The sequence below is a fragment of the Microcebus murinus genome, chromosome 20, assembly GCF_040939455.1.
Source record: "Microcebus murinus isolate Inina chromosome 20, M.murinus_Inina_mat1.0, whole genome shotgun sequence".
In the NCBI taxonomy this organism is placed as follows: Eukaryota; Metazoa; Chordata; class Mammalia; order Primates; family Cheirogaleidae; genus Microcebus; species Microcebus murinus.
The window spans coordinates 11,938,782-11,951,700 of NC_134123.1; positions in this window are offsets into that span (position 1 = coordinate 11,938,782).

Below are 12,919 nucleotides of genomic sequence, written 5' to 3' on the forward strand. Positions count from 1 at the left end.
GGCCTTTCTTCTGTCTTGCTTTCCCATCCCACACCCTTCATCAACAGAACCTCTTCACCCAGTCCAGGCTGCTCTGACTTTTTTCACATTGTTTTCTAAATGAGACCTCGCTCCTTCCGCCTTGATAGAGCTAAGAGCACACACTGTGGAATTAAATCTACCCAGCCCTGCTACTTACAAGCTGTGTGATCTTGGGCAATTACTCGACCTCTCTGTGCTACAGATTTTACAGCATAAAACCAGTACTGGCACTCACTTAACAATGCTGCAGGGGGAATTACACAAGGTAAACCATGGAAAATGCTTAGAACTGCGTTCACTATTAAGATATTAAGTGTTTTATATTATTATTGCCAGACCTAGGGCCTTTTTCCTATCACTTTTCCCTCCCTGACACCACCACACAGCCATCTTTCATCTCCTTCCATCTTTCACCGCTTGGGCATGGGCCACCTCTACCACCGCCACTCCCACCTTCCCACAGCTCACTCCTTTTTCCTCTTCAAGTCTCGCCTTAAAGATCACTTTATCTAGAATTGATACTTCTCTATCTCAGTACCCTATCCACATCCTTCATAAAACTTCGTATCTTGTCATTATTTGTTTCCCTCCCCTGTAAAAACAGTATGACAGCAAGGACTGGAACTGAATGCTCATCACCAGCTTTGCACTGGCTACAGTTGGGGGCCTCCAATGAATACAGTGTTACCCCACAGAAGACTTATGGGTTACGAAAGGGGACCTGGAGGTCACCACCTTAATCATGGATCAATCTTATCAGTAAGGAACCAACTGACCCTCTGATGCGATGCACTGAGAAGGGACACATCCCCCATGTAGTCCTCCTGCCAAAAATGTTCAACCTGAATCTAACCCAAACTGGGGGACATTCTGCAAAACAGCTAGCCTGGACTCTTAAAAAATATCAATATCACAAGAGAAACAAAACAAAACCCTGGAGTAGTGTTGTTGATTAGTGAAGACTGAGAGACATGACTAAATGCAGTGTAGGATTCTGAATCAAAGTCTGGATTTTAAAAAGGTAGGAAGGAAAGGAAGGAGGGAGGGAGAAAGAATACAGCTCACAGATGGACACTACTGGGGAAATTTGAATATAGAGTGTATATTACATCATAGTATTGTATCAATGTTAAATTTTATGAGTGTGATCATGGTGTTATGGTAATGAAAGAGAATCCTTTGATTTTAGGAGTTATATGCCAAGTATTTAGGGATGAAGTATCATAATATCTGCAACTTTTTCTCTGGAAAAACATGTGTCCCTGACAGCATTAGCACACATGGGGCAGTGGTGATTGGAGAAATTGGGGGTAAATTTTGGCAATTAGTGAAGGTAGTTGAAGTGTATGTAAGTTTGCAACTTTTTCAGAGAATTGAAATTCTCTTTATTCAATTTCAGTTTGAAATTGAAAGTAGATTTGAAAGTGTTCAAAATAAAAACTGGGGCCGGGCGCTGTGGCTCACGCCTGTAATCCTAGCTCTTGGGAGGCCGAGGCGGGCGGATTGCTCAAGGTCAGGAGTTCAAAACCAGCCTGAGCAAGAGCGAGACCCCGTCTCTACTATAAATAGAAAGAAATTAATTGGCCAACTGATATATATATAAAAAAATTAGCCGGGCATGGTGGCGCATGCCTGTAGTCCCAGCTACCCGGGAGGCTGAGGCAGAAGGATCACTCGAGCCCAGGAGTTTGAGGTTGCTGTGAGCTAGGCTGACGCCACGGCACTCACTCTAGCCTGGGCAACAAAGTGAGACTCTGTCTCAAAAAAAAAAAAAAAAAAAAAAAAAAAAAAAAAAAAAAAAAAAAAAAAAAAAAAAACTGGAAGAAAACAAACCTTTATGGAATTAGTGGACTTGGAATTTAATTCCCAAACCTCCAAACCTCCATAAATCTCTTTCACACTAAAGACATAAACATTCTTGGGCTCTTAATGCAGCTTTAGGATTTGTTTCTGACAAGTCTCTATGAACTAGTCCAGACCAGAGATTCTTAATCCTGAGCCCTTGGATGAGCTTCCTGGATTCCAGGAAACCCTGGCACTAGGTGCAAAATTTGTGTATGTGTGTGTGTGTGTGTGCGCGCACATTCTTTCCTTCTCATACATCAGATTGCCAAAGGAGGCCATGACCCAAAAATGATTCCAAACCACTTGTCTAACTACTGTGTCCAACCTCAGCTGCTGCGGCCCCAATCCTCATCTCCACCCTCACCCACCTCTGACCCCACCCATCCTCCCTGCACCTTCCACTCATCCCTCACCACCCAACCCACACCCATCTCACGTCACTTGCTCCCGCACCTGCAGGATGCCTGAGGATTCACCCACACACCACTCTGGTGCAAGACACTCCTGGAATCGGCTGACACTTCACTAACTCAGCCCTGAAACTTTGTAGTCAATCCTCCCACGGCCAAATGGAATATGTGTTTATAGTTTGTTGGTAGGTGGGTTGGGCGCAGAACTTGCAGAGATTCCCTGCCTCTTGTTCCTGCTGGCTGTCCATGAAGCTGGCCTGGCTTGAGTAAAAACAGGCAATTGGGGGTGGTACCCAGGCAGCCCTCGCTGAAGGAGTCTTACTTGGGCACGCAGAGAAGCAGGCTGGTAGCTCTGCAGGGCTGTGTGACAGGGCAGGGAAGTTCTGCGAACTAGAATTGACTCGGCCGAATTACTCTGTACGTGCAGTTTGGGGGTGAGTAGAATTCAGGATTGTGCAGGGGGGAATGAAAGAGGGCATCTAGTGTCAAATAACTCAACACTTTCAAACCAACTCCTCCTATGCCCCCAAATTCTATCCAAACACCCCAAACCTCCCCAAACCAAAAACAAACACATTTTTAACTCCCCCTGAAGACCACCTTCTATCTGCAGAAGGTCTGTTTTCAAAATATTTGAGAGGCTTACAGGTTTTTGCCATGCATTGCTGCTTCTTAGGAACCTAGCTTAAGAAAATAATGAAGATTGTAAACAAAGAATTATTAATAGTGATGACAATTTATGTGTTCCACATCACTGAATCCTGCAAAAACCCTACAAGGCTAAAAAATCCTTGCCTTTACGCTTTAAGTGGGTGGATTGTATGATGTGTGAGTTACATTTTAATATAACAGTTAAAAAAATCTCTGATTTGAAGTGATGGATATTCTAATTACCATGATTTGATCATTACACACATTATATACATATATCAAAATATCACATATATCCTCCAAATATGTACAATGGTATATCAATTAAAAAATACAAAAAAATTTACAGGGTTGGAGTTTTTGTAGAATCCCCTTTTTGCAAAGGAGGAAATCAAGACTCCAATGACGAGGATCACTTGAGGCAGAGGCTAGATTTGAACTCAGGTCTTTCTGACTACCAAGTCCATTCATTTCCTTAACCCCTTTCTGATTCAACACATCTCCCAAAAGGCCTGAGGATGTTTGTCACGAAAATCATCATTTTTTTTTTTTGAGACAGAGTCTCACTTTGTTTCCCAGGCTAGAGTGAGTGCCATGGCGTCAGCCTAGCTCACAGCAACCTCAAACTCCTGGGCTCAAGCAATCCTCCTGCCTCAGCCTCCTGAGTAGCTGGAACTACAGGCATGCACCACCATGCCCGGCTAATTTTTTCTAAATATATTAGTTGGCCAATTAATTTCTTTCTATTTATAGTAGAGATGGGGTCTCGCTCTTGCTCAGGCTAGTTTTGAACTCCTAACCTCGAGCAATCTGCCTGCCTCAGCCTCCCAGAGAGCTAGGATGACAGGCGTGAGCCACCGTGCCTGGCCAAAAATCATCATCTTTAATCATGAAAATATACAGCCACCTAAATACTAATATAGCAAACTGGAGGACCAGTTAAATAAATTGTCATACATCCCTATAGTGAAATATTGGGCATTATTAAGAATTATGATAATGAGGAGCTTTTAGTGATGAGAAAAATTTTATACTGTAAGGTTTTTTGAAATTTTTTTTTTTAGTTGAACTAGTGATTGTGGTAAGCAGAATAATGTTCCTCCCCCACCTCAAAGATATATACTTCCTGTTTTCCAGAACCTGTAAATCTGTTACCTCACGTGGACAGAGACTTTGCAGATGTGATTGACGCTGAGGATTTTGAGATGGGGAAATCATTCTTGAGCACCCAGGTGGATTCAGTGTAATCACAGAGAGCCCTGGAAGTGAAAGAAGGAGGCAGGACAGTGGAAGAAATAGATGTGTTGATGGCAGCAGTGGTCAGACGGTGTGATTGCTGGCTTTGAAGCTGGAAGGGGCCACAAGCCAAGGAATGTGGGCAGCTTTGAGAAGCTGGAAAATGTAAGGAAACCAATTCTCCCCTAGAGCATCCAGAAGGAATGCAACCCTGCCAATACCTTGATTTTAGTCCCATGAGACCCATTTCAAATAAATTTGTAGTACTTTGTTACAGCAGCAATACAAAACTCATATGGTAGTATATAGTTAATAACAACGACTCTATCCTTAGACCAAAACTTTAGTCAAGCTCCTGAGTCCTTTCTGGTAAGCTTGACCTTGGACTTCCCTCTCTGTCCTTGTCGAATCTAATTTGAACAAGAATCCTGCTAAGTCAGGTTAGCAAAACTTCCTCTTACCCTTGATATCTGACTGCCCTCAGTATCCTGTCAACCTGGCTGCCTTCAGGAAAAGTTCTATCTAGTTGGTTTAGGCAGAAACCCCTCACCCTTGTCAACGAGAAAAAGCCAAACTCTGCAAAATAATTTTAAAGAGATTTATTCTGAGCCAAATTTGAGGACCATGACCCGGAGCCACTGCCAAGAGGCCTTGGGCAAGTGGACTCGCAGTGGCTGGGTTATAGTTCAGTTTTATACATTTTCAGAGAGACAGGGGTTACAGGCAAAGTCACAAATCAATACATGAGCGGCATACATTGGTTTGGCCCCAAAAGGTGGGACATCTCCAAGCGGGGGCTTACAGGTTATAGGTGGGTTTAAAGATTCTTTGGCTGGCAATTGGCTGAGAGAGTTAGACTTTATCTAGAAGACCAGAAAGGATATGCTTATTTTAAGATAAGGGTGTGAGCACTCTGGGAGGTCCAGACAGGAAAACATTTTAAATTTACGAAAGGCGCCTGCTAGGATGCTTTAAGACTGCCTTAAGATGTTTAAATTTGCGAATAGGCATCTGCTAGGATGCTTGAGTTAAGATATTTTAAATTTATGATAGGCATCTGCTAGGATGCTTGAGTTACGATAGGGGATTCTTATCTTTTAGGTGATGTTAATGCCATACCAGAATCTGATTGGGAAGTAAATCACCACTTTATTTGGTTAACAAAAGCTGCTTAGTGGGAATTTAGCGTTTGTCAGCCTGACCCAGCTGGCCTCCTTAGGAAAGAGTTTTTTTTTTTTTTTTTTTTTTTTTTTTTGAGACAGAGTCTCACTTTGTTGTCCAGGCTAGAGTGAGTGCCGTGGCATCAGCCTAGCTCACAGCAACCTCAAACTCCTGGGCTTGAGTGATCCTTCTGCCTCAGCCTCCCGAGTAGCTGGGACTACAGGCATGCGCCACCATGCCCGGCTAATTTTATATATATATATCAGTTGGCCAATTAATTTCTTTCTATTTATAGTAGAGACGGGGTCTCGCTCTTGCTCAGGCTGGTTTTGAACTCCTGACCTTGAGCAATCCGCCCGCCTCGGCCTCCCAAGAGCTAGGATTACAGGCGTGAGCCACAGCGCCCGGCCTAGGAAAGAGTTTTTAGCAAAAGAAAAAGATCAGAGTTTAGTCCTCACCCTTAATGTTTCCTCTTAGTAATTTCCTATCCACTGATCTCCTCCCTGCTCCTTGGTTATACATCTCCACTTGTTCATGTTGGAGTAGGAGCTGAGTTCAGTCTCACTACAAGACCTTGTTCCAGTGGTTCTTATAACTATTGCCATGACCCTTTTTGAATAAAATGTCCCCTACCATCTTTAACAAGTGTCATGGATAATTTTTTCTTTAATAAATATTTTTTTGAGAAATTTGAGTCAATAATGTAAAAAGTGAAACTTATCCTTCTCTGCCTTCCATGTTTCCACAGTTTGGTATGTATCCTTCCACACCTTTTTCTATGCAATACAATATATGATACAACCTATATTCTTTTGTTTCGCTTTGCTTTGTTTCAAAGCAGGATACTAAAGTGTACACATATATTTAGTAGGTAAGATCTCAGGTATGTAACAAATGCATACGAAAAGAACTGGAGGGAAATAGAGTAAATGATTTTGGGCCTCAGAATCATAAGATTTTACTTTTATAATCAGCAAAAAAAAAAATGGGTAATTTCAGGCTGTTGACTATTCTATCCTCCTCCCCAACAACTTGAGTGTTAATGGGGGCTTTTCACCAGTTGGGAAGAGGTAGAGTGTAAAAAATTGGGGCCTTGGGTTTTCTCTGTAATCCAAGGAGTCCACCGGGAATTGTTAAAAGAAAAATTTTAGACAAATTAAATTTAGCAGAGTTTAACTGAGCAAAGAATGATTCTGGTGTTGGATAGCCCTCAGAACCAGATCAGGTTCAGAGATCTCTGGCTTGTGAGGTGGTCAGGCAGCATTTACAGGCAGAAAAATGAAAGTGAGGTTCAAAGACAGTTCAATTGGTTACAGCTTGGCGTTTGCTTTCTTTGAACGTGGTCTGATCAGTTGGCCGCCTGGGATTGACGGGAGCTTGGCTGCTGTGATCGCCTGAGACCCGGCTATTTGTTACAAAAGAATACTCGTAAAGTCAGGCTTTCAGTGGTTCACCTGCTAAGGTAGGTTGCAGGTGAATAAAACATGTGGATTAGGGCCAATTGGCTGCACTCCACTTGGGTGCATTTGCACATAAATTCCCTAGGGATATCACTTTTTTATTCTTTTTTGTCCATATTATCCTTACAATGTGTCCCACTCAGTCCTCCAATGACAGAGTGCCCCTGAGGGGAATAGGGTGCGGTGGTGCAGCCACTCCCAGGCAGGAGGGCCATAGAAATGCAAAATTTCTGCTGAGTGTTGTAGTGGGGACCCTTTTCATCCAGCTGGGAAAGGAAGCACATTTTTAGAATTCCCCCCCAACACCCACCCAAAAGCTCAGTGAACTTATACTGTCCTAATACTCTCAGGGAAGGAAGGATAAACTCATTCAGACTAAAATGTGAACAACAGTTATCCCGAAGAGGTTTTGTTTACTTGGTTGGCCTTTTTTTTTTTTGAGGCAGAGTCTCACTCTGTTGCCCAGGCTAGAGTGCTGTGGCATCAGCCTAGCTCACAGCAACCTCAAACTTCTGGGCTCAAGCGATCCTTCTGCCTCAGCCTCCCGAGTAGTTAGGACGACAGGCATGTGCCACCATGCCTGGCTAATTTTTTTCTATATATTTTTAATTGGCCAATTAATTTCTTTCTATTGTTTTTAGTAGAGACATGGTCTCGCTCTTGCTCAGGCTGGTCTCAAACTCCTGAGCTCAAACGATCGATCCTCCTGTCTTGGCCTTCCAGAGTGCTAGAATTATAGGCCTGAGCCACCGTGCCTGGCCGATCCATTGGTTTTTGAGACAGGGTTTCCCCGTGTTGCCCAGGCTGGAGTGCAGTGGCATGATCATAGCTCACTATAACCTCAAACTCCTGGGTTCAAGCAATCCTCCCACCTCAGCCTCCCAAAGTGCTGAGATTACACATGTGAGCCATTGCCCCTGGCTTCTCAAGGGGTTTGAATTTTAAACAGGGTCAGGACTAAGATGGTGGGTGGTATTTTGGAGGGTAGATAGCATTTTCCTGCAGGACACACCCACTCCCCTTGGTTGGAGTGGGCATTTGGAGGGGAGTGGACTAAGCCCTACAGTAGCAGGCCCCCATGCCCCCAGCAAAGCCATCATGCCTGGAAAACACTCATTTTTCTGCCAAACTGCTGCTCTTCCCTATTATCTCTTGGTCCAACCAAACTGTCCAGAATCACCATCAACACCCACATCCCGTCTAGCACCAAGTGTAGCTGACTTTCTGTCCAGATGGCCGCTGGCTTCCACACTCTTGACTTGGTGCCCACAGCCCCAGCCCTGATTTAAGCCAGTTCCTACCTGGGCGTTTGGCAGGAGCCTTTTCCACAGTGATCTCTGGGCTTTCAGACTCACCACATGCTAACTCAGGGGTCCTTAACCTGGGTCAGTGGCTAGAGCTCAGTGGGTTCATAAACTTGGTCAAAAGAAAATTACATCATTATTCATTAACCTCTAAGTAAAATTTGGCATTTCCTCCCATTATGGACGTAGTGAAAAACCAAACAAAACATGGCAGTATTCACAGTACCTGTAACTTTGTCACCAGTGGAAATCACAGATGTCTGCTTGTCACGTGACAGTTGGTGTTATTTTGAAGCAAGAAAGTTTGCTCTCCAGAAAGGCCATCTGCTCTGATTGTTGTGGGCAAAAGAATCAGGAGAAATCCTAAGGTTTTGCTTTTTCCTCCTATATTCCAGCCCTTACTCTGAGCATGAGATTTAATGGCGTTTTATTTTCCCCAATAGACACTAGCTGCTCTACCCTGAAGGAAAACGTTAGATGTTGCAAATGCAAGCTCTACTTTTTGTTTTAGGAAGCACACCATTCTCGATGCTTGCAGAAGTCTTCACGTTTGACTGGAAGATGACACGGAAAGACCACATATTAATGATGGGGCCCTATGCCAGCTCTGATGCCCACAAGAGCACAGAGTGTAACAGAAGTGCCCATGAATGATCTGCCAACCTAGAAAGCACTATTAAACCCAAGAAGGCTGAAATTCCATATGCCTAAGGTGATGACCCATCCCTCCATTGAGAAAGTGGAAGAGACAGACAACAGTGGAGAACGATGGTTGGGAGAAGGTGGCATTGTTTGCAACCACACTAGACATCAGTGTCATTGCTAGAACCATCTTTCAGTCAAGCATCTATGCATTATGACTGTCCAATCCTGAGACTCCATTCGAATCTTGCCACTGGCCCCAATAATGTCCTTTACAACAAAAAGATCCACTGCAGAACCACATGCAGCATTTAGTTGTCATGTTTCTTTACTCTCATTCAGTTTAGAACAGTTCCTCAGTGTCTTTTTGTAGCTTGTAGGCCAGTTATTTTGTGGAATATTCCTCAATTTGGGGTTATCTGATGTTTCTTCATCATTTGATTCAGATATTTATCTTTGGCGGAAATATTACAGAAATGAAACTGTGTACTTACTGTATCCTACCAGGTGGCGTACAATTTTCTTTGTCACGTTACTGGAGATATTAACTTCAGTTTATTATCAGGGTGGTGTCTGCCAGATTTCTCCATGGTATAGTTGCTTTTTAAATCTTTTTAATGAATATGTACTTTGAGGTGAGATATTTTGAAAACTATGTATTCAATAATTATCCTGGTCCTCATCTAAATTTCTACTTATTTATATTATTATGGACTCATGGATCCTATTTTATACAATGAGTTATAATCAGCTATTATCATGATGATTAAATTATTTTGATGCTCAAATTGTCCCTTATTTGGCCAGTGGGAGCCCCTTCCACCTGGCTTCTGAATCCTTTGTCATGTCCCATCATCCTTTGAGACCTATTTTATTTTTTGGCACAAAAGATGCTCCAGGCTTATCTTGCACTTTTCCTGCCCCAGCCCTGGAATTGATCATTGCTCCAAAAAGTCCTGATTCCTTTTAGTGGAGAACAGTGTTTAGAAGTCAAGATCTGGGCATGAGCGTACTCATTGTAATGAGACTACTGCCACTCCCAGGCCCTCTCAAGTGGCCTGAACTACAGAATGTATGCATGTGTATGTGTATATTTATACGCACACACCCAATTTATATCTTTGTTTATTTCTATATTTATCTATGTGTATTGAAAACCATGAGTCCATTCCCTATCTCCAATTTTGATCTAACACCATAGAATTCATTCCAGTTTTCTCCCTTTCTATATTTGTAACCCTCTTTTCTGGCCGTGAGTAAGTAAGCTGGCAATGCAGGGCTCTTGTAGATGGAGGAGGGAGTATTAAGAAAGGCCTCTCAGAGGAGGTGGCATTTAAGCTGAGATTGGAAGGAAGGGAGGGCATCAGCCAGGCAGACGCTGGGGGCAGCGGGTTCTTGGCAGGACTGGGCAGTAGTTGCAATGGCCCTGAGCAGGAGTGTGCTGTGTCTGAGGACAGCGGGAGTCAGTCCCATGGCCAAGCCCGTAGGCCAATCATGCCAGCCAGGTAGCAACTTACAGACCATTGTAAGGACTTCGGTTTCTGTAGTGACCAAGATAGGAAGCCACTGGAGCATTTGGGTTACAAGAGAGACATCACTTTACAAAGTATTGCTCTGACTGCAAATGTGGAAGTTGGGAGACCCGCGGGAGACCTGCAGGAAAGAGGGAAGTGATGACAAGGTTGGGAAGGTGGTGAGAAATGCTCAGATTCAAGAATCTTTTTTTAGGGGGAGCCAACAGGAAGTTGAATGTGGCGTTTGAGAGATAGATGGTGGCACACATGCTATATAAGTGTTTGTTAAAGAATAAATAATATAGAAAACTGCAAAACACTCAGCACAACGTGCAGCATGTAATAAACTACATCATTACCACTGTTTGTCTATTGATGAATGAAGATGAAAACTTTCCTTATCCCTATTGACCCAATTCTAGCCCCATCCTGGCATCCTGGAATGTTACCCCTTGAGCAGACCCTCCCCCCACCTTTTCAACCACAGCTCCCTCCTATCCCGCCCCCACCCTTCCCAATGAGTCAAAACTCCCACTTCCTCTGAGTCCTGTCCCTGCAGGGCGTGGGGCTGGCACTGATAAGCTAATTCACAATAAGGTATTGACTTCTTGCAAGATGCCTGCCCCTCCCAGCAGGACTCACATTATTTTAAAAGGCGGCACCTCATCTACCTACTTCTGAGAATGTGGTGGGATCTCAGACAGTATGGCAGGGTGGCAAAGGAGGTCATTTTGCTCTGGGCAACCCTCAAATGACACCTTACTGGGACCTCCCGGAAGTGGCCGGGCACAGGGCCAGGCTGCATTCTTCTCTCTCTATTCTGCTTCACAAGACAATCCTTGGTGTTTACTGCCTCTATTTACTGCAAGAACCTGATTCCAGTGTGGCCAAAAGATCACCACCCAAGGTGGGTAGGGCCTGGTCTAGCTGCCCTGCCCCTTTGGGTGCTGCCATCTCTAGGATGCCTCACTTCACTCACTGATCAGCCTCAACCCACTAATAGAAACTTACAACCTAATGCCATGACTCTGGGTGCCTCAGATCGGGTGCAAAATTGGTTTCTGTGCAAGATTGGTTTAAGAAACGAGGCCACAAAACCGCAATGAGATACTACTTCTAACCCACTAGGATGGCTTCTAATGCGCTAGGATGGCTATAATAAAAAAGACAGATAATAACAAGTGTGGACAAGGACGTGGGGAAATTAGAACCCTCATACACTGCTAGTGGCCATGTAAAATGGTGCAGCCACTTAGGGAAACAGCTTGATGGCTCCTAGAAAGGTTAAATATAGAGCTACCATATGACCCACAAATTCCACTCCTAGATATATGCCAAGGGGAAATTAAAATATATGTCCCCAGAAAAACGTATAATGAATGTTTATAGCAGCATTTCTCGTGATAGCCAAAAAATAGAAACAATTCATATGTTCATCAAGTGATTAATGGACACATAAAATGCAGTGTATCTATCCAATGGAGTATTATTTGGCAATGAAAAGGAATGAAGTAATGATACATGCAACAACATGAACCTTGAACACATTATGCTAAGTGAAAGAAACCAGACACAAAAGATCCACATAGTGTACAATTCCATCTATCGGAAATTTCCAGAATAGACAAATCCATAGAGACAACAGGTAAATTCATAGAGATCACCACTTGCCAGGTGCTGGGTGGAAACAGGGACTAATGAATATTGGGTTTCTTTTGAGGGTGATGAAAATGTTCTAAAACTGATTGTACAGCTCTGAAAATATACTAGAAACCATTGAATTGTGCACTTTAAATGAGCATGTATATATATGAATTATATCTCAACAGAAGTTATATATGTTTAAAAATGAAAGCAGTTAAGAAGGGAAGAAAGAAGAAAGAAAGGTAGTGAGAGAGGAGGAGAGGGAGGGAAGGAAGGAAGGAAAGAAGGAAGGCAGGCCATAGGGAAGAGGAAACCAGGTCACGTGCAGTAACTAACTGGAAATATCCCAGTCCCTGGGGACTGGTCTCACCTTCTTAGAGGGTGAGTAGAGGAGAGGAAGATGAAAGATGACAAGGAAGTACAAAAATCTTGTCCACTTTCCCTTAGGGAAATATTGTGCAGAATTTGCTTGGGGTTCTATAGGGAAAAAATGAGGATATTAAGAATAATTATCCCAAACTTGGCAAAAAAAAAAAGAAGGCTGCAAGTCCCTTCAATGCACGCTGGAGCACTAACAGACCACCCTGGACTGTTTCACCATCTGGAGAATGCACCATTGTTTGACTTGAACTTCACTGTTGATATAGGCCCAGAGTCTATAAAGTTATGTTCTAACTTGTAGGATTTGGTTTGGTAGAGATACAAATGATTTTTGTCTGGGAGAAAAAGATAACCCCAAGGGTTACGGTTTTATTGCCCTGTAGGATATTAATCAGCTTTGTCTCTCACCTAGCAAACTGATTTTAGTATGCTTTTCCTGATGGACCATGTGATCCCTTTTCCTCTAATTCTCTTTTGTACCATTTTTACCATCCTGCTGGGTCCTTTATTAACAAGTGAAGTATATCTTGGGTACATGCTCACTTTTATGAGAGTTATGTTTTCAATGTTGTTAAAGCTATACTTTAGGCCCGGCCCGGTGGCTCACACCTGTAATCCTAGCACTCTGGGAGGCCGAGGCCGGCGGATTG